This window comes from Vigna unguiculata, chromosome 4 (assembly GCF_004118075.2).
Source record: "Vigna unguiculata cultivar IT97K-499-35 chromosome 4, ASM411807v1, whole genome shotgun sequence".
NCBI classification, from domain to species: domain Eukaryota; kingdom Viridiplantae; phylum Streptophyta; class Magnoliopsida; order Fabales; family Fabaceae; genus Vigna; species Vigna unguiculata.
This window is the reverse complement of record NC_040282.1, coordinates 9,005,100-9,027,813: the sequence shown is the minus strand read 5'-3', so window position 1 is coordinate 9,027,813 and position 22,714 is coordinate 9,005,100. Positions and strand designations below refer to the sequence as shown.

The following is a 22,714-nucleotide window of genomic DNA, read 5'->3' as shown; positions in this document are numbered from 1 at the left end:
TGGTTGTTGGTTTATTGTTGACATAATAAAAAATTTTAAATTTCCTGCATTTTGGGAAATGATGTTATATCATTCATGTATATCTTCATACATCATATTTTTAACATTAACTCAGTCAATCACAAGTTAAAATAAGGAATTAAAATTCTGCAGCAATTCTCGCTTAAGCTAGACTGATCTCGCTTAAGCTATACTGGTCTCGCTTAAGCTAAACTTGTCTCGCTTAAGCTAAAAATCCTCGCTTAAGCTAGACTGATCTCGCTTAAGCTAGAAATTCTCGCTTAAGCTAAAATTCGAACAGAGAGCAAAGTGGAATTCTACTATTCTTGCTTAAGCTAGAAATTCTCGCTTAAGTTACTCTGATCTCGCTTAAGTTAGAAATTCTCGCTTAAGCTAGACTGATCTCGCTTAAGCTAAAAATTCTCGCTTAAGCTAAAATAACACGTTTTCACTGGTTTTAGCATGCAAAAAAAAAAAAAAACAAACAACAATACTAAAAAACACAACCACGAACATCAAACCATCATTTTAAGCACGATTCAAGACAAAAAACATACAAGACACTTAAAAAAAGTTTTAAAGTCCTAGCTTCCCTTACCTTAGACAAAGATTAACTCAGCCAAACAAGCTCCAACAGTAGAGCACCACAACATGACTACTACTTAAGGAACTGACAACCATGATCAAGAAAGGAACAATGAGGCCATGACCATAGACAGAATCATGCCAAAACTTCGAAACAGAAACAAAACAGATAAAGGGATGGAGGTTTAGTTCAACTTACATGGAGGAGAAGCGTTCAATAAGCTCGGAGGAGGTCGTAGCTCAAGCCCTAACAAAGCTTCTGTTTCAGGAGGGGGAGAAGTGATGTGATCCCAACGAGGCTTATAGCTTGGGCCAACGCCTAGGCCCAAATCAGGCTCAAGGCCCAAATGCATCAACAAGCCCAAGCCTACCTAGAGGCCCAATCACTAGAAGCATATGAAGAAGATCCACATGGACCTCTCATAAGATGATCAAGTCAATCATGGGCTTTTCACTTTATTCACACGGGCAAATGAAATCTCCAAAATATGACTTGATGCATGGAAGACGTAGTCTAGATTTAAATTGGGCCATTGTTTAAGCTTTGCTTTCAATAAATAAGCTAGAACACTTGTGATTACATGGTGCATAAAATTGGGCCAAGCCCAATTTCCTTCTTGGTCGAGAATCCTTGGTAATGTTCTAAATATGGAGATAAGCAAGCAAAGCATGACCACAACAAGGAGAGTGTGACAATGGCAAGGAGTGTGTGACATGCCACTTGGCGCCATCATACCTCATCACCTATATCACACGACCAAGAATTCAGCTTACTCTTCAAGCTACATCTCCATTACATTTGTGCTTAATTTGAATTGCATTAAGGAAGCTAATCTACTATAAATGATAGCTTCCTATGCACATGTAAGGGTTACTCTTGAATTTGCAAAGTAGAAGCATAGTTGTTGAGAGCACTCCACTCCTTCTACTCTTATTTGAGAGCACACTTGGCTATCCTTCTCCTTCATTTCCTCTAGCCACCTTCCATATCATAGCTCCAATTCTTCTCTTCATCTTCACCAATTCTCCATTTTTGAGAGCAAACCTCATCTCCTTCTCCAATTCCGCTACCTCTCCACTCATCTTAAGCATTCGCCATGGATCTCCTTCTACTTCTCCACCAAGGACATCCATCAATTGGTATCTAGAGCCATCCAAGTCTTTTCTGCATCCATCTCTTGGTTTGGGTAAGGTTCTTGGTCCATATTTGTGTTTGTCTTTAATTTCCATGTTGTTCTCTTCTTCTCCATTGCCTTCTTCAAATTTTGTTGTTGTTTTTTTCAGTTCTTATTGTTTTCCATCGTTTAACATTGAGACTACATGAATCCCCATTGATTCATCTTGTAGTACTCCTTGCTTCATTGGTGTAAATGTGTTTTTAGGTTCCATTTTCTGTTTTCCAACACTTGTTCTTTGATTCATTACTGTTTTTCTTCATTTTAATCAATGCATCTTTTAATTTTTAGTTCATTATATTGTGTTTTGTCTAAAGTCATGTTTAAGCACTTTAATTCATTTTTATTTTCGTTCATATTACTGAATTTTGTACTTGCTTGATGAGAACCAAGTCCTACATCACACAAAATGAGCTATGAACTTCAAGTGATGCTTGTGGATGTGTAAGGCAATTGTCTCACTATTTTTCTTCCATTTCACTGATTGGATTGTGCTTTTGAGTGCTTAAGATGTTCTTCTATGATTCATACTTGATTTTAGATCATAATCAAGTTCATTCACCTTGAATTTCCATAGAACATCTTACATAATTTCAGAGAGCATTTATGCTCCAGTTTTCCTCTATTTTCCATTAAATCACTGAACGCACAGTCTTTGTTTTTGATTTATCGTTAGTAACTGCGTGCACCAAATTTCAATCTGATTTTTGCCTCATTTAGCTAACATTCAAACGAAAAAAAAGCATATAAAAATGTTCAATATAAAAAAATGATAAATCGTGAATGATGAGGCTGATGTTTCCATTTTTTGGAACTGTAGTTTTTGATATCCACTATTTCATTGTTGTTTTATGTGTTTTTCTCTGTTTTTAAGTGCTCTTTGTTATTCTAATTGATTGCTTAATTGTGTACTCTATATTGCTTTGAGTTTTCCTTCATTAGAAGTGGAATTTATTCCCTAATTTGGCACAAAATTGCAATGAGTACAATGGCTATTTCTGAGCACTCTTATTTGAGAGCAAACTTGGCTATCCTTATCCTTCATTTCCTTTAGCCACCTTGCATATCATAGCTCCAATTCTTCTCTTCATCTTCACCAATCTTCCATTTTCGAGAGCAAGCTTCATCTCCTTCTCCAATTCCGCTGCCTCTCCACTCATCCTAAGCATTCTCCATGGATCTCCTTCCACTTCTCCACCAAGGACATCCACCAAGAAGGAAGGTGAACTGTTTGAAAAAGAAGACAGAATAGGAAGTGAATGGCTGGAAGGGGGGTCTTGGGGGTAAGAAATGGGCTGACCCTAGGCCATTTAATAACACTAGGTCCAAAATGTTTTTAAGACAGAAAGTAAGTCTTACAAAAACTATTTTATTTTAAAAGAAAATTAGGACTAAACTGAATATAAAGCACTGACATTGTCATGTGACACTGTCACTATCATGTGACACAATCCAAACGAACAATCATTTTTAAAATTAAGAAAAAATTAAAAAATAACAAAAATTTACCAACTAATACATGACATATATTGTTCACATGTCGTTAACCATTTAAACGACGGAAAAAAAAAAGACTTAATTCAATAAGCTTAATAAACATTAGAACTTGATTGAAAAAAAAAACTAAAAATACATGGTAAGAACCGAAAAATAAAAAGATCAAAATAATGTTTAAACCTAAAATTTAAGTTAGTTAATTTTATTCATTTATTATTTTTATATTTATTTTAAATATTTATTTACAAATTGAGTATCTTTGAAAATATTATTTTATACTTATATATTTAATGAAGTAAACTGTTATATTTATTCACTTTCCTCGTTTTTTTATGCAATTTAGAAGACAAAATTTTACCAACATTTCATTCTTTTTGCGTGTTTATTTATTTATTTTTTCAATATTTCTTCTTCAAGAGTAAACATGTTATTTTTTATCAACTTAAGCAAGCTAAAAAAAGTAAATCAATTGGTCCACATGACTTAATGCACACATGACGGCAAAAGAATACAATTAACTATTTTGTCTTTATTTTTAGTGTTAAATATATTTTTAGTTTCTTTTGGCCCAATAAAAAAGTCTTTCAACTTTAGAAATGTATGAATTTAGTTCTTTTAATCAAATTTTATTAACTTTATTTAACGTTTCAATCATATTTATTAATTAACATTGAAGCAAAAATGTGTCAAATAGTGTAATAAATATTGTCAAAATTGTGATCTTAGCATTCAACGCAAGTTTTGTATAACTTGAGGTGTTGTACAAGTCCTCTATTATAATATGAATCAAATAATGTTAATCATAAAAGAGCAACAAAACTCTTTAATCAAAAGAATAATTCCCACAACCTCAAAGAACGATATACGGAAGCATATTGGATTGGCCATTGAGAACAACGGAGATGAAATTAGTATTTGATCTTCCAATCGTAAAACACCTGAAGGTTCCCTCTTGATTTTCTCTTCTGATGTGGATGAAGAGAACGAAAGAGGAATATAACGTACATGCTTACAGATCGAGCCATAACCCTTTATGTAACCTTTGTTGGTTATTTTTTTATTGGTCCCTCATCAAATTAGAATGTGTGTGTGTGTGCTCTTAGCCCTAAATTTGACTAATTAGATCACTTTAATATTTTAGCTAATACTATAATGGCCCTAACAGATTTAATTATATATATATATATATATATATATATATATATATATATATATATATATATATATATATATATCCTTATAAATGTATTAGACTTTATGAGTTGAAAATTGTCATTATATGCCTTGAGGATATTCAAAAGACGTTGTCCACTGATTACATCCGTATATAGAAACAAAATAGTTTTTCATTGCATTAAGTAGTAACCGGTAAGACTAGGATATTATTTGACAAGAGACTCGTGTACCAAATAATCACACAATTAATAACTACTTTAAAATAAAGAATAAATCCATAATTTTAGTTTTTGCAAGAAAGTAAATTTGTGTATAAACAAGTGAAAGGTGAACTTTGATAGTTAAGACACTTAGATAGTGGAAAAGACAAGAAATTATAGGAATGTTATTGTTAGGGTTAGATTTCACCAACTTCACTCTTATGCATATAAAAACTCACCCCCTCTCCATTAATATACTAATTGCAACCCACAAGTCTACTCTAATCCCTTAGTAGAATGAACATATGTTTCCATATTGAGAGTCAATTCCTTAAGCCCTTAACAAACAAACCTGCTTTATGAACTTAGGTTTAAGACAACCAATGGATTAAGCTGTATTTTTAGACACAAGCTCCATTAGGTATCTTGTTTCATTTCTAGGTTTCAAAAGATATTTTCCAACACCCAATGAACCAAGTATCATGCAATGGGTGATCAAACAAAGCAAACTTTAAGCAAGGAAATAAGAATACTAGCATTTAATGGAATAGGCATATATATATTCAAAGCATTTTCAAAATATAAGAGAGTTTAGTGGTTACATCTACCCTCAACAAAATAGGTTTAGCTCTCCATTGTCATGGAGAGCCTAAGATTAGGAAATGGAAGATGGAAGAAGATGAAGATACAAGGAGGAAGAAGGGATGGTTCCCACAAGCCCTAGCAGACCTCCAAAAGTGAGAATCACGTCCCAAACTGCCAAAGATCCATTTTCCTTCAAGAAATAAAGTTGAAATAGGGCAAATTTTCATATCAGCAGAAGCAACCCCCGACCCCATGTATCTGGTGTTGGTATAGCGCAGCGGAATGTTTAAGCGTTTGGACAAAAACCAAGAGGGGGTGAATTGGTTTTGAGTAATAAAATTAATACTTTAAAATTTTTACAAAATTTATTGATTAAATCAAATATTGATTTCTTTAAACACAATAATAGATGAAATAAAGAGATAGAGAAGAAGATTGAACAAAGTATTTATACTGATTCGGATCAAAAGACCCTACGTCCAGTTGTTAATCTCTCAAAAACGAGATTAACTAAATCACTAACAAATAACAGATTTACAATCAGATAGTAAAAGAGTAAGGAAAGAAAACACCTCTCTTGATCACACAAGAGATGAAAGAGATGAACACCTTTCTCTGAATCACACAGAGAACCTTGACCTTAGCTTTCCTAGCAACAACAACAGCACTCAATCTCCTAGAACACCTCTCAGGAAAAGTTATCACTCTACCCACACTAGGTTTTTCAAAGCTTCTATTGAGAACACTCAGAGAACTCTCTTGCAGTCACAACACTAGCACTCTAGCTTCTCAAAAAGGTAGTGAGAAGTAACTCTGAGTTCCTTAAATAGGGTTCCAGAAATTAGGTCAAAAAGTGAACAGTCACGCCCAACTGACCAAGATAATCGATTATCACTAGTGATAATCGATTATTCCAGTGTGTTTTATGAAAAACAAATTTTGAACAAATAATCGATTATCAGAGGTGATAATCGATTATTCCAGTGCTTTCTTGAAAAAAATGGTTTAGCTCAGGATAATCGATTATCCTAAGTGATAATCGATTATCACTTTAATTTTTCGAGAAATACCAGAATTTCCTTGTACAATATTGATTCTAACTATTCTAATTACACTTTACAAGATAGCTTTAAACACAACAACACATGTTCTTCATATTGACTTCCAGATGGCTTTCAGGCTTCTTTTATCATCATCAAAATCTTGCTTCAACATTTAGACTTGTATTGCTTTTGCCAACAATCTCCCCCTTTTTGATGATGATCAAAACAATATGTTTAAAGTATCTGCAATCAAAATATCTTACAAGTAGATTTGTTAGTAGCATTGTTTGGTTTAAACTTTTAAACTTTTTCTCCCCTGTTTTGATCATATGAAAAAAATTTTAATAGAGAAGCTCCCCCTCAATTAGACAATTGTAAACAATAAAATAGACTTTTATTAAGAAATAATAAACTGGAAAACATTTACAATAGCAATAAAAAAATAACTATGATGTAGACTTTTAAAAGTCTTGACTCATGTCATCATCTTCATCATATTTATCAAACTTATGTTCTAAATTAGAAATCCTAGAATCTAGTCCTCTAATTAAGCCAGTGACTTCTTCATGTCGGGAGTGGAGAGAAGAAAGAATTCTTCAAGTCTCTAGTTTAGGTTTAAAATGTGATCCTCTAAAGAAGAGGATGAGCCACCAACACCACTGGATGATCCAATATTTGTGTCAACAGGAGGAATAGGAGCAGTGGGAGGATTCTCTTCTTCTTCATTGTCCGAGGAAGGCATATCATCCTTGTGAATGTAGGTATTCCCAAAAGGAATAAATTTCATCTGCTTCAAGGAGTTTTCTGCAATTTTGTTTGCCTCAGTGGTTTTATGAGATTGTTCATCAGAGTTTACCCCTTTGTACTCACAAATACGAGAGATGAGCAAGGAATACGGGAGTGGATATTGAGGCAATCTCTTGGCTTTGAGCATGGTGTCAAGAATGATGCTTGGCCAATGGATAGGAATGTATTGAGCATAGCATAGATGATCATAAGATCTGCTTCACTGCACTGTGCGTGATTTGTACCACGTGGACATAAAATCCAAACAATAAGATAGTGAAGTAGACGCTCATCAACTTTGAGAGGTCCTGCTAGCAATTGGCGCCTATTTCTTGATCTGGTCGTCGCATAAAGGATCTATAAGCGAATATTCTGTTGAACCCTTCAATGCCAGCAGTGAGGATTGGAGATGTGCCATCATGAATGGGAAATTGAGCAACATTTTCCCAAATATCATCATCCAGAATATGTCAACACCTTTCACCTTTGTAAAACCCACTCCATCTCTGAATTTGTAATTGAAGTAGAAGGCTCGTACCAAATGGGTAGTAGGTGCCTGCATCTCTGTGAAGAATTTGACCCTTGTTCAGCAAGAAAAGTAGGAATTGTGAAATGGCGATTGACAAACCATTGAGACTGGATGAATTTCGGAGTGATAAGGGGCTTGTCTTTCCATAATGTGATGAATTCAGATCTTCTATCTTCATCTGAAATCCTCCTTCAATGGAAGTAGTACTAGGTGCAGTTGAAGGTTGAGAGGCACGAGATGCAGTCCTTCTGCGGGTAGGAATCTTCCTACGAGAAGCTTCAGCCATTGTTGAGGTAAAGGAGAGGAAGCTTGAGAGTTTTTGAGAATTTTGAGAAAATGAGAGGTTCTTGAGTGTGAAGGTGAGAAAAGAGTGTACCAGCGACCAAAATGGCTAATATTTATAGAGAATGTCTCCAACGGCCATATACACGATTTTAATGCAAATCTAGCCGTTACAACGGCTAGTTTTTGAAATTTATTTGGTCCAACGACGTGTAATAATCGATTATCAGAAGGTGATAATCGATTATTGTTTCAAAACTGTGTAAAATATGAATCCTGACGAGCTGATAATCGATTATCCTAAGTGATAATCGATTATTCCAGAGAGTTTTTATTTGGCTCAGAATTAAGGATAATCGATTATTGCCCCAAATAATCGATTATTCCAGAATGTTTGGAATTTTAAGAGTGGCTGATAATCGATTATTGACACTGATAATCGATTATTGACGCTATTTTTCGGATTTTTGAAGGAAATTGAGTTTTGGCAATTTAAGAGATCTCTAATATGCCTAAGTCTCTTCTTAGTTCATAAAATCTATCTTTAGCTAAAGGTTTGGTAAAGATATCAGCTAATTGATGCTTTGTATCTACGTATTCTATCTCACAATTCCCTTTATTATGTGATCTCTTAGGAAATGATGTCTTATTTCAATGTGCTTTGTCCTAGAGTGCATTATGGATTTTTGGTTAAGTTAATAGCACTGGTATTATCACATTTCAGAGGTATATGATTTAGAAAGATATTATAGTCTTCTAATTGTTGTTTCATCCAAAGAATTTGAGCACAACAGTTTCCAACTGCTATGTATTCAGCCTCTGTAGTTGACAAAGCCACACAAGCTTGTTTCTTAGAGTGCCAAGAGACTAATGAACTTCCTAAGAGGTGACAAGTACCACTGGTACTTTTTCTATCTATTTTACAACCACCATAATCAGCATCTGAATAGCCTATCAAATAGGAGATGCTCCTGAAGGATACCAAAGTCCAAAACATGCAGTTCCTTTTAAGTATTTTAAAATTCTTTTCACAACAGTAAGATGTGATTCTTTTGGATTGGCTTGAAAACGAGCACACACATATACAGATTGCATAATGTCAGGCCTACTTGCAGTAAGATACAACAAAGAACCTATCATGCCTCTAAACATAGTCTGATTTACCTCTATTCCTGATTCATCTTTGTCTAAATAGCAGGAGGTTCCCATAGGAGTACTTGCTTCCTTAGATTGAGAAATGAAAGTTCCATTTTCCATTTGCTTAATTTGTAGACCCAAAAAGAATGTCAATTCTCCCATCATTGACATTTCAAATTCTCCCTGCATTATGCTTGCAAAGCCTTTACATAGTGAACTATCAGTAGACCCAAATATTATGTCATCTACATAAATCTGAACTAGCAAAATATGCTCATTTACTCTTTTAATAAACAGAGTTAAATCAATTTTACCTCTTTCAAAATCATTTTCTAACAAAAATGTACTTAATCGTTCATACCAAGATCTAGGTGCTTGTTTTAATCCATACAATGCTTTCTTTAATTTATAAATGTGATTAGGAAACTTATAGTCTTCAAAGCCAGGTGGTTGTTCAACATACACATTTTCTTTTATAAATCCATTTAGAAAGCACTTTTGACATCCATCTGATATAGTTTAAATTTCATGAGAGAAGCATAGGCAAGAAGTAAACGTATAGCTTCTAACCTGGCAACTGGAGCATATGTCTCATCATAGTCTATACCTTCTTCTTGTCTGTATCCCTTTGCTACAAGTCTGGCTTTGTTTTTAGTGATGTTTCCATCTTCATCCAGCTTGTTTCTGAACACCCATTTTGTTCCTATGACTTGGTGTGAATCATCCCTAGGAATGAGTTCCCAAACTTCATTCCTTTCAAATTGATTCAGCTCTTCTTGCATTGCTATACACCATTGATCATCTTGAAGAGCTTCTTCTACACTTTTGGGTTCTATCTGTGAAACAAAAGCAACAGTCATACAGAAATTTGACATATTTCTAGTAACTACTCCCTTTGATATATCTCCAATGACATTTTCCAGAGACAATCCTCTAGGTGATTTCCAGCTTTTGGCAAGATCTTCAGGTTCAATGGATTTTCATTTAGATACATCTCATCAAGAGCTTCTTTAAAATATTCTTCATCACCTGCATTTGTTTTATTTGACTCAAGAGGGTTCTCCTCAAGGTCCACAATTTCATCAAAAACAACATGCACAGATTCTTCCACATTCAAGGTTCTTCTATTGAAAATTCTATAGGCTTTACTAGTTAATGAATATCCTAAGAAAATAGCTTCATCGCTTTAGAATCAAATTTACCCAAATTTTCTTTTCCGTTATTTAGAACAAAGCATTTGCATCCAAATATTTTTAAATGTGCTACATTAGGCTTTCTTCCTTTAAACAATTCATAGGGGGTAATTTTTAAAATTGGTCTAATGAGCATTCTATTTAATACATAACAAGCTGTGCTCACAGCATCAGCCCAAAAATATTTAGGCACATCATATTCGTTCAACATTGTGCGAGCTAATTCTTCTAAAGATCTATTTTTCCTTTCTACAACTCCATTTTGTTGAGGAGTTCTAGGTGCAGAAAAATTATGCATAATTCCGTTTTCTTCACAAAAGTTTTCAAACAATTCATTTTGAAATTCTCCACCATGATCACTTCTTAAAACTTTAATTTTCAAATCTTTTTCATTTTGAACTACTTTTGCAAATTTCTTAAAAGCTTTAAATGCCTCACTTTTTAGTGTGAGAAAGAAGTCCATGTATATCTTGAGTAATCATCAACAATAACAAGAGCATAATAATTTCCTCCAAAACTTTTTGTCCTTGAAGGACCAAACAAATCCATATGCAAAAGTTCTAAAGGTTTTGATGTAGAAATCACATTTTTTGAATGAAATGAAGATTTTACTTGTTTTCCTTTTTGACATGCATCACATAGTTTATCTTTTTCAAACTTTATTTTTGGCAATCCAATTACTAATTCTTTAGAAATTAGTTTGTTTAATTGTTGCATGTTAATATGAGCAGCTCGTTTATGCCATAACCAAGGATTTTCTTCTTTAACAACCAAACAAGTTATATCACTAGATGATGCATTATCAAGATCAATCAAGTAAATGTTATTGTGTCTCATACCTTTTAAGGTTACTTCTTTGGAGTCCTTTTGATGAATAGTGCAGTAGTCACTCTCAAATATTACTTTGAGTCCTTTATCACATAATTGGCTTATACTGAGAAGATTGTGCTTTAGTCCTTCCACATATAGTACATCCTTGATCTCCAAAGTATTTCCTCCACCTACATCACCTGTTCCAAGTATTTTTCCCTTGTTGTTATCCCCATAAGTGACAAATCCTTGTTCCTTTCTTTTAAAGTTCTTAAACTTCTTTTTGTCTCCAGTCATGTGTCTTGAACAACCACTGTCAAGATACCACATTGATCTTCTGGATTTAGAAGTCATCTGCAAAATAAGGAAACAATTCATTTAGGTCCCCAACAACTTGTTTGGGTCCTTGGGGTTAGAAAAAAATATCTACTTATGAACAGGCACCCAATGATACTTCCCATTAGGAACACCAAAATGTTTAATATTGCATTTGTTTGAAGTATGACCCTTTTTCATGCAATAAAAACATGTAGCAGTACATGCATATGTATTCATAGAATGATATGTTCCTTTTTCTACCCAAACTCTACGAGTTCTTTTAGTTTTATTTTTAAATTATGATTATGAGCATGCTTGGTCTTATTTGGATTTTCTTGAGATCAAACTTTTCACAGTTTTTATTTTCTAAGGCATCTTCAAGATGTTTTTCCAAAATACATATATCAAACATGTAACTTTTACATGAAGCACATTCAACAGTTTCTTTTTCTTTATTTTCTAATATTGAAATTTTATTTTTCAAAAATTTTCTTCTTCAAGAGATTTTTCAAATTTAAAATCAGTTTTAACTTTTTATGAGCAGTATCCAATTTACTAGATTTAACAAGTAATTGTTGAAAAGCATCATACAAATCATCATAGTCATTTTCATAGCAAGTAGAATTTACCTCACTGTCAGAATCATCATGATTAGCCATCAAACATAGATTTGCTTCTTCATTTTCAGAATCGCTAGAATTTGATGAGCTTGAGGCATTATCTTCCCATGCTATGTATGCCTTCTTTTTAAAGAATTTTCTGCCCTTCTTTTCTTCACTTTTCTTTGAATTTGGGCAATCAGCTTGACGTGTCCAGATTCTCCACATCCGTAGCATTTGAAATTTGAGGATGATCCTTGATTATCCTTCTTGTTGCTCTTGAATTGATTTTTACCTTTGGCCTTCATGAATTTTGTAAACTTCTTAATCATAAGACTAAGATTTTCATCGTCATCCGAATCTTCTTCTTCCTTTTGCTTTTTGCCTTTAACCACTTCAATCTCCTAGCAACACCAGCAACACTCAATCTCCTAGAACACCTCTCAGGAAAAGTTATCGCTCTACCCATACTAGGTTTTTCAAAGCTTCTATTGAGAACACTCAGAGAACTCTCTTGCAGTCACAACATTAGCACTCTAGCTTCTCAAAAAGGTGAGTGAGAAGTAACTCTGAGGTTCCTTAAATAGGGGTTCCAGAAATTAGGTCAAAAAGATGAACAGTCGCACCCAACTGACCAGGATAATCGATTATCACTTTGATTTTTCGAGAAATACCAGAATTTCCTTGTACAATATTGATTCTAACTATTCTAATTACACTTTACAAGATAGCTTTAAACACAACAACACATGTTCTTCATATTGACTTCCAGATGACTTTCAGGCTTCTTTTATCATCATCAAAATCTTGCTTCAGCATTTAGACTTGTATTGCTTTTGCCAACAACTGGCGCCTGATGCAGGCCTCCTAGAATGGTCTGAACTTTCCTTGAAGTCATTCTTATACTTTACTAGACTCACAAACTCGTGTAGAGGAAGGGGATCTAAGTGGTGAAAAGGAGGTTCATATAGCTAGTTCTAAGATCGAGGACCTCTTTTCTTTGAAACTATAGAGAATTTACACTATCACGAAGAGGGGCAAACCAAGTTCTATTACTTGTATGTAACATTTGACATTTTAAGGGTTTTAATTTCATTAAGTGACATGTGCATGACTTTTGGAGTCCGAGTTAATGAATAATTTTGGATATCGAGTCTAGTATTATATTATGCTTATGTATTTATGAATGGTTTGATGACTGGATCATTAAATGCTATGTTTTGGTTGGTTGAGATATTGGGTTATAAAGTATTTATGTATGTTCATGTTAGCATTAGTTTACCCTCCTTATTTGTTGGTTGTTTACACTTATTTTGCGATGATCTCTTTTATGATGTGAGCAAACAAACTTGCAGGTTATAGTAATGATAGACTCTTAAGGAGAGACAAAGTATATGAGTGTTTGGTCTTATGTATAATAGCGATTTCATGTTGTGTATCTAGTCTATTTATGACAACATTAAATTTTGTATTGAATTTCTTCTTTTTTCTTCTATAATGAAAATTTTTAGATGTGGACTATTCCTACATCTATGAAATTTGTTTATGTATGTCTTCTGTATTCATGTGATCAATCTTTTCTCAAGAATCATTAATGTATGATCGTTAGAGATAAAATTTCTCTCTATTTTTGGGATGTTACAATAATAATATCAAAATCAAAATGATAATGGGCTTTTTGTAGTTGTACTGACATTTTTATCATAATCTAGAATTATAATCCTTAATGTTGTTTTATTTTCACTATAGAGTTTGTTACATAAATTGTCCACATGTAATGTATATGAATTTTAAAAATTATAAGATATTTATTACATTAATTTGAGATTATAAAAATATAAATACAATTTAACATAAAAATTTTATTTATAAAATTAAATAATAATATTTTGGTTGTTTTTATAATAGAAATGTATTTAAGCTATTTATATATATTTGAAATAAAATACATTGTATGTAATTATTTTAAGTAATGATTGAGTTAATCAAAATTAGAAATTTAAATTTAATTTTAAGAGAAACATTGTTTAAAGAATGTAGAAAAATGTAAACAATAGACTATTTAATAAAATAAGATGAGCTTAATTGTTAAGTAAACTCTCTCAAAATTCAAAGAATAGACGATACAAAAAAGTGAAGAATATACAATGTATAACTTGTTGGAAAATTTTCAAATATGTGATATGTGGGATAATATGAGATATTGACATGGTCAATTAATTCCATAGATGTGGTCTATTTGTCAATCAATTCATAATTGTTGCATAATTTTTTATATTGTAATCCCATATAATTGGGAACAATTTATTATGGCATCTCTTCTATGATGGGCATAGAACTTTATAAACTTCACATGTGTTTTGTTCTTTTAGTTATCAAATCTTCTCTCTTCTGCATTATACCATCAAAGTTTAGAAAGTGAGGGTTTGAAACGAAAAAAACACATCAAAGGATTATCGTGACAATGGCAATGACTAAATGTTAGTCCTTATTTCTTTTCCATATTACTTTTACATTTGTATCAGAGCAAGGTTCAATACCTCTGCCTTGTTTTGAATCTATCGTGGTTATCCTTTTGGATTCTTTATTGTGTTTTTTCTTTGTGTTTGATGTCAAACCTAATATTATTGATGTTGAAGATGTCGTCATGAGGTGACACTAACCATTATTGGTCGTTGTTGTAATAAGTACAAAAAATATTGGATCACCGACATTGTGGCCCTTCAAGAATTTATCGGAATCGCTATAAGGAATGTAATATTTGTTTTGTGTACTGATATAATGTGGAACGTTGTCACTTGCTTATGGCAATTGACACCATATTTTCTAGACAGTGGGTATGTTGATTATTTTGAGGTGGAAGATTAACTAAAAATGTACCTTTTATTTTGTCAAAATAAAAAAAAATGAGGAGTATATAATTTTGTTTATATCCATATGTTAACGGCAAAAATTTTATGGTTTGATGATCAAATAATCCTTTTATTTGAATTACTGTACCGGTTCATTAAGAATTTTGACATATGATTTTTTTTTTAAATCCTTTTGATTAAAGTACTAAATCAAAGAAAACAATCTCCTATTTGTTTTTGTACGTACTATCAAATTTTGTACTTAATATATGAATTATATGTTTAAATTATAGTATATTTAATTTATATAATGAATATTATTATTGCATTATAAATAATGTTGATGTAAATATTTATTTAAATATTTGAATGGTGGATATATTTTAATGAATTATTGATAAATATTTATATTCATGTACTAAACATTATGTGATGTGATGAATTTTTATCCATATAAATTTTTGTACGTACTATCAATTTTTGTATTTAATATATAAATTATATCTTGTATATTATTATTGTGTTATAAATAATTTTGATGTAAATATTTATTTAAAGGTTTGAACGGTGGATATATTTTAATGAATTATTGATTGATATTTATACTCACGTAATAAACATTAATTTATATGTGATATCATGAAATTTTACCTACATGAATTTTCTAATATCTATATCATTAATTAGGATGAAATATTGGATTATATTTCTCAAAGTTTGAACAGAAATATAGAAAAGGAACATAGTATAATAGTTTTATCTTTTGGTTAGATGAACCTAATTGAGTAAGACTTTAGTCCACATGTAAATTTTATGTCACTAAATTTATTCATTAAGATGCATGTTTGCATTGATAAAACATAATAATATAATAGTTTTATCATTTGGTGTTGTGAGTCTAATTGAGTAAGACTTTAGCCCATAGACAAGTTTTTTATCACTAGAACATTTTTGCATTGGTCAAACATAATCTCAGAAACTATCATTCCATGGATGAAAGAAACGAACAGTCAAGAATGAGAGATGGTGAAGGGCAACGGAAAAGATTGTTACATTAATCACAACAAATACTCATTTAAATCATTTATTTATCCAAACATTATATAAAATAATTTCTTTAATCCATAATCATGGACCAATTTAACTCTTATTATCCATTTCAATATGAAAAATGTCTAGATATATTGTTTTTAATATATATTACCATATAATAATATGATTTTTTTTTTACATTTTTCAATTTTTTATTTCTATATCACACTTACATGTTATATATAATTATAATAGTTAAATATGCATATCTTAAACTTATTTATACAAATATAATAATAATAATTATATTATTTGAAAAAAAAATTGAAAAACAATAAAAGAAGTCCATACATACGGAGGTCTTCGTTGATATGTTTAGGCCTCAGTCAGGATGCTTACAAATCTGAGTAAACCATGATCTTTGATCTTGTCCAATTTAGTTATACTTTTGTGGGTTGGATCGATTTATCTTGTCAACACCATTAAACATTCAATTTCTTAACATGTTTATGAAAAGGATAATAATATTTGCTAACTAAATTTTGATAATTTTTTGATATCTTCTAAATGAATTTAAAATATAAAAAAAATAAAAAAATAAAAACCACTTAAAATAAGTACCTTTAAGTTGTAAAAAAAAATTCTCAAAATTTAATTATTAAAAAATATTTTCGTTATGAAAAACTCAACTTCACAATTATATATAATAAAAGATACAAGTAATATTACAATACCATTGACAATTTTAATTATTAAATAAATATCTACTTGAAAAATTTTCTTTAATAAATAATGATTTTTCAAATTACTCAATCCGATTATAATATGTTAGACCGATATTCAATAAAAAAAAATAGATTAGATGGGATCCAATTAAATTCAATTAAATAAAGATGATAAGACTTTTCCAAGATTAATTTATTTTGGGCCGCCAACTAAATTTCCACAGCTATATGATTAGGGATGTCAAAAATATTCGTACCCACGGGTATCTGCGGATAAAACCCGCAATGGGTAAGAAACATATATTAAAAATGAATATCCGCTACCTGCGGGTACGAGTATTTTTGATACCCACATATTAATGGAGCGGGTACGGGTATCATAGTATCTGTACCCATGGATACCCCGTACCCGTTAAACTTTAATTCACAAAAATACTCGTGGGTATTCATAGATATTAAAAAAATTTGCAGATATCCACACAATAGATACATGTACAAATATAAGTACGGATACAGAACATATATTTATCTAGCGGTAGGATAGAGGAGAAGCTACTCACAATCTGATAATCCAACATTTCCAATAAATACAAAATACAAATATTATATATATATATATATATATATATATATATATATATATATATATATATATATATATTAGTAAAAAACATTATGAGCTAATTTTTTCTAAGCTTCACATTTTGTCTTGTCTTCTATTTTCATCCTTCTAGTTTCAAGTATTGGTACGTTGTCTTCTTCCAAGTACACTCCTTCACATTCCTCTCTTCCCCTTCTTAGAAATTGGGCATATACATCAAACCCTATATAAATAGTGACATTTATGGTATGCTTGTTGTCAAATGATGAAATCAAAATAAGAATACTTGACACGTGACACTTGAGGTTTATTATTTAATTATTTTTTAGGAATCAATTGAAGAAAATGGACTTGTTGATCAAAACACTAATTAAAGAATTTTCATTGTGTTGAACATCATTTTATATTTATTTTTATAAATTATTTGGACGTATATGTTGACATGAGAAGCCAAGGTGGTTTGCTTCTTGAAGATTTGATGAAGATTGAATGAAGCTCTTTTGAACTATCTTGAAGCCATAAACATTGGAATGAAGTCTACATTGATAAAGGAAAGGAGATTTGATGATATCCATGGTGATCAAGGCTAGAATGTGTGCTCTCCATGTACTTACATCATTAAGAAAGTGTGCTTGTAGTTTGTAATTCATGTTGTAGACCTTAAAACATTAATTAGATGTAGTTTGGTCTTTTGTGTGTTTTTAATCTGTTGAATGGTTTTCAACAGGTTAAAATGTCTCTTTTAATCTGTTGAATGACTTTTTAACAGGTTAAAAGGTTGGCTGCAGTAGTCTTAAACTGCAACAAATTCAATCAGTTGATTTAGTTTTTAATCAACTGATTTCACTTAAGTTAAGTGAAATCAACCGATTGATCTGAAAATCAACCTGTTGAATTTCCTAACAGTTTGACTATAAAAGCTGTGATTTTCGAAAGAGAGGTATGTTGATCATTTTAGAGCACGATTTGGTTCTGGAAACGTGTGGAAACTCTCTCCTTCGTGATCATAGGTGTTGCAGCTGTTGAAGATTGATCTTGGATCAATTCTTGAAGCTTTTGGCTTGGTTTGAAGCTTGGAGAAAGTGGTTTGTGGTAGGCAAGGTTGTGCTACCACTAAGATTTGATCTTTCTCAAGCTTTGTGTGTGTGCCTAGTGGTTTTCCAGGTCTGCAAGAGGGTTCTTGTTGTGCTGGTGTGATTCTTGTGTGATTCAAGAGTCTTTTGTGGTGTTTTTGCATATTTTGGAAGTGTAAGGGTGGATTCTTTGTAAAACTTTTGAAATAGTGCAAAGTCAAGTTCAGGTTGCCTTGACAAACTGGATCTAGCTCAGGTTTGAGTGAACCAGTAAAAAAATTCGTGGTGTCCTCTCTTCTCTATCCTTTCTCTCTTGCATTTTCATTTTAAAGTTTCAAGAACTAGTGTTTTAATCATCTTTTTCATGTTCTTGCATGTTTTCATAGTATCTGAAGCATTGAACATGTTTGTAAAATCATTTGGAATTGATCTTGATCATTCTTGAGCATTGTTTCTGGTTTAAAATTCAAATTCACATTTCTGCATTTTTCCCAGTATTTCAGTCGATTGTTTTTCAGTTTCAATCGATTGATTATACCATAACAGAATCTGTTTAGTAAAATCAATCTGTTAACTCTGTTTTTGATCGATTGAAAATGTATAGTTCAGTACTATTTTCATCCTAACTTGGTGATCTATTTTATTCAATTAAAGGAGGTTTTTAGTTTGTAAAAATAGCCTAAATTTTAACTAGCCAATTCAACCCCCCTTCTTGACTTTTCAACCATTTCAAAACTAACATTATATGGATTTGAGTTTGTTTGAACTTTATCTAAAATTTATGACAGTGATGTATTTTATTTGAATTTATGATTAAATATTTACTTTCTAAATAATTTTATAAATACCCGCAGATACTCGTAGATATGAAAAAAAAAATATGGGTACCCGCATAACGGATACTCGACAAATATGAGTACGGATACGGGACGGATATTTATCCAACGAGTAGGGTACAGGGGAGCTACTATCCGTACCCTACCCGCCCCGTTTACATCTCTGTATATAATTCATGTATATAATTCATGTGTATTGAACCCTAATTTGTGTCTATATATTCAAATTTTCCAACTGTCTGCACATATATCTGCATTTATGTGAGGTACTGAATTTTTTACTTTTGCATCTGAATTTGGTATGTTCCCATTGAGAAACTTCTGTTTTTCTTCTTGACATAGTCACACTCACTCACCTTTCTTCCCAAGTTTCACTTCCTTTGAATCAATCATTAAATACTCTTTACTCACACCCTTCCACCGTTCATCTCAAATTTAGAATCATTGATCCTCTCTAACATCATCATCAACACACCAAGATAAACCTTGCACCTCAACTTGCACCAAAAGCCAGTTCACGAAATCAATAAACTATGGTCAACTATCCACAAAGTATCCCAAAAATCCAAAATCCAAATCGCACTTTCCTACTCATAACACTTTAATAATTAACCAGCTTGTTGATAGAGTAGCCGCCAATAATGAAAACACACCAACTCTAAGGAACCCAACAAGTACATTCACCTCATGCTCTCCAAAACCCATATATACATCACACCATTCAAGCCTTCACCATCACCACAACACAACCAAACACCAGTTCCACCATCTTCAGAACCAGCAATGGCTAAGCAAAACAAAACTCATTTCATCTTCCCAGAGGCACAATCCACTGTTCTTCCTGATCCCTCTGAATTCTTCTCCTCAACCCTTCTCTCAAAACCACTCCCCACGAACTCTTTTTCCAAAACTTTGTCCTAAAAAATGGTGACCAACCTGAATACATTCACCCTTACCTCATCAAATCCTCCAACTCTTCCCTCTCTCTCTCATATCCTTCTCGCCAAGTGAGTTCTGCTGTCATATACCAAGTCTTCAATGCTGATCTAACCATCTCATCCAAGCAAGGTTCAAGTGGCAAACACGTTATCTCCTCCTACAGTGATCTCAGTGTCACTTTGGATATCCCTTCTTCCAATCTTAGCTTCCTACTTGTTAGGGGAAGCCCCTTTTTGACTGTTTCTGTCACCCAACCAACCCCTCTTTCCATCACCACCATCCATTCCATTCTCTCATTCTCTTCAAACAATACTCACACCAAGCACACCTTTCAGTTCAACAATGGTCAAACATGGATCCTTTATGCTTCCTCCCCCATCACTTTGAGCCACACTCTTTCTGAAATCACTTCTCATGCATTTTCTGGCATAGTCCGGATAGCCTTGCTGCCTGATTCTGATTCAAAACACGAGGCGGTTCTTGACAAGTTCAGTTCTTGTTACCCCGTGTCAGGTGAAGCTAAATTCAGAGAACCCTTTTGTGTGGAGTATAAGTGGGAGAAGAAAGGGTCAGGGGATTTGCTTCTCTTGGCTCACCCTCTCCATGTTCAGCTTCTGTCTAATGCAGACAATGATGTCACTGTTCTTGAAGATTTTAAGTATGGAAGCATTGATGGGGATGTTGTCGGTGTTGTTGGGAATTCATGGGTGTTGAAAACAGATCCCGTTTTTGTAACATGGCAATCAACCAATGGAGTGAAAGAAGAATCCCATGATGAAATTGTTTCAGCCCTTTCTAATGATGTTGATGGCTTAAACTCTTCATCAATAACAGAAACCAGGTCCTATTTTTATGGGAAGTTGGTTGCAAGGGCTGCAAGGTTGGCACTGATTGCTGAGGAGCTGTGCTACCCTGATGTGATTCCAATGGTTATAAGGTTTTTGAAGGAAACCATTGAGCCATGGTTGGAGGGAACTTTGAAAGGGAATGGATTTCTACATGATAAGAAATGGGGTGGCATTATTACCCAACAAGGGTCCAATGATGGAGGTGGTGATTTTGGATTTGGTATTTACAATGATCATCACTACCATTTGGGGTATTTTCTTTATGGAATTGCAGTGGTCACTAAGTTTGATGAAGGCTGGGGTAGAAAGTACAAGGCTGAAGCCTATTCCCTTGTGCAAGACTTCATGAACTTGGACACAAAAAGTAACTCCAATTACACACGTTTGAGGTGTTTTGACCCTTATGTGCTTCACTCTTGGGCTGGGGGGTTAACTGAGTTCACAGATGGAAGGAACCAAGAGAGCACAAGTGAGGCTGTGTGTGCATATTACTCTGCTGCTTTGATGGGTCTGGCATATGGTGATGCTCATCTTGTTTCCCTTGGATCAACACTAACAGCATTGGTGATTCTGGGGACTAAAATGTGGTGGCATGTGGAAGAGAAAGGGACTTTATATGAGGAAGAGTTCACAGAAGAGAACAGGATCATGGGAGTTCTGTGGTCTAACAAGAGAGACACTGGACTATGGTTTGCTCCTGCAGAGTGGAAAGAGTGTAGGCTTGGTATTCAGCTCTTACCATTGGTGCCTATTTCTGAAGCCATTTTCTCCAATGCTGAGTTTGTTAAACAGCTTGTGGAGTGGACTTTACCAGCTTTGAATAGGGATGGTGTTGGTGAAGGATGGAAGGGATTTGTGTATGCCCTTGAAGGGATTTATGACCATGAAAGTGCATTGCACAAGATAAGAAACCTTACAGGTTTTGATGGTGGAAACTCTTTAACTAATCTCTTGTGGTGGATTCACAGCAGAGGGTGAATAAGAAGGATCACTCAACATCAACATCAAACACTGCTGCTTTCACTATTGTTATCATTACTGCTATCATTATGTATTAAAATACCAATAAGTCGATGATTTCTATATGTTAAAAGAAAAATATAATGAAGTTACAATACTATCATACTTTATCACATGTCTGTTTCTTACGAGTCATTACTATATGAATGATAATATATTTAATTATCGATGTTGCTTTCATTTTGGCTCAATACTTTGGCATTCATTGGTGTTGTCAATAAAGGGATCCTATAAACATTTAAATTGTATTATTGAATTTCAATGTTAAGTGTTGTAATTTGACATAAAAAAAATATAAATTATAATACATCCGATTGTGTTATTATATAAAATAGGTTGATAAGTCTATCGATTGAGCTGGACTAGACTTATTTATGTCACTAAAAGTTTAACTAAAACTAATTGAACTCAATTTAGATCATAATTACTTTTATATCTTAATAACATGCATTTAACTTATTTTCACAACTCTATATTTTACATAAAAAACTTTATTGAACTTATATCAAATTGCAGCCTTCCACTTCTTTTTAAAAATAAAAAACTTTATTATTATTAATATATATATATATATATATATATATATATATAGGAAATAAAAATAATTTATTAATCGTTCTTCATTGCAATAAGAGATCTCATATCTAATATCTTATTAACAGTTTTAGAATGATAATGGAAAAGTCAACTAAAAAAATTATGAAAAGCAAATATGGAAATTTCTTTGAAGTTGAAAGATTAATAATAATAATAATAATAATAATAATAATAATAATAATAATAATATAACAACAATAACAATAACAATAACAAAAATAATTATAATAATAATAATAACAATTATAATAATAATAATAATAATAATAATAATAA

At 32.5% G+C, this 22,714-nt stretch overlaps 1 pseudogene; it reads left to right on the top strand.

Moving 5' to 3' along the window:
- The first annotated feature begins 19,690 nt into the window (after positions 1-19,690).
- LOC114180277 lies at positions 19,691-21,969 on the top strand (annotated as a pseudogene).
- Positions 21,970-22,714: the final 745 nt, after the last annotated feature.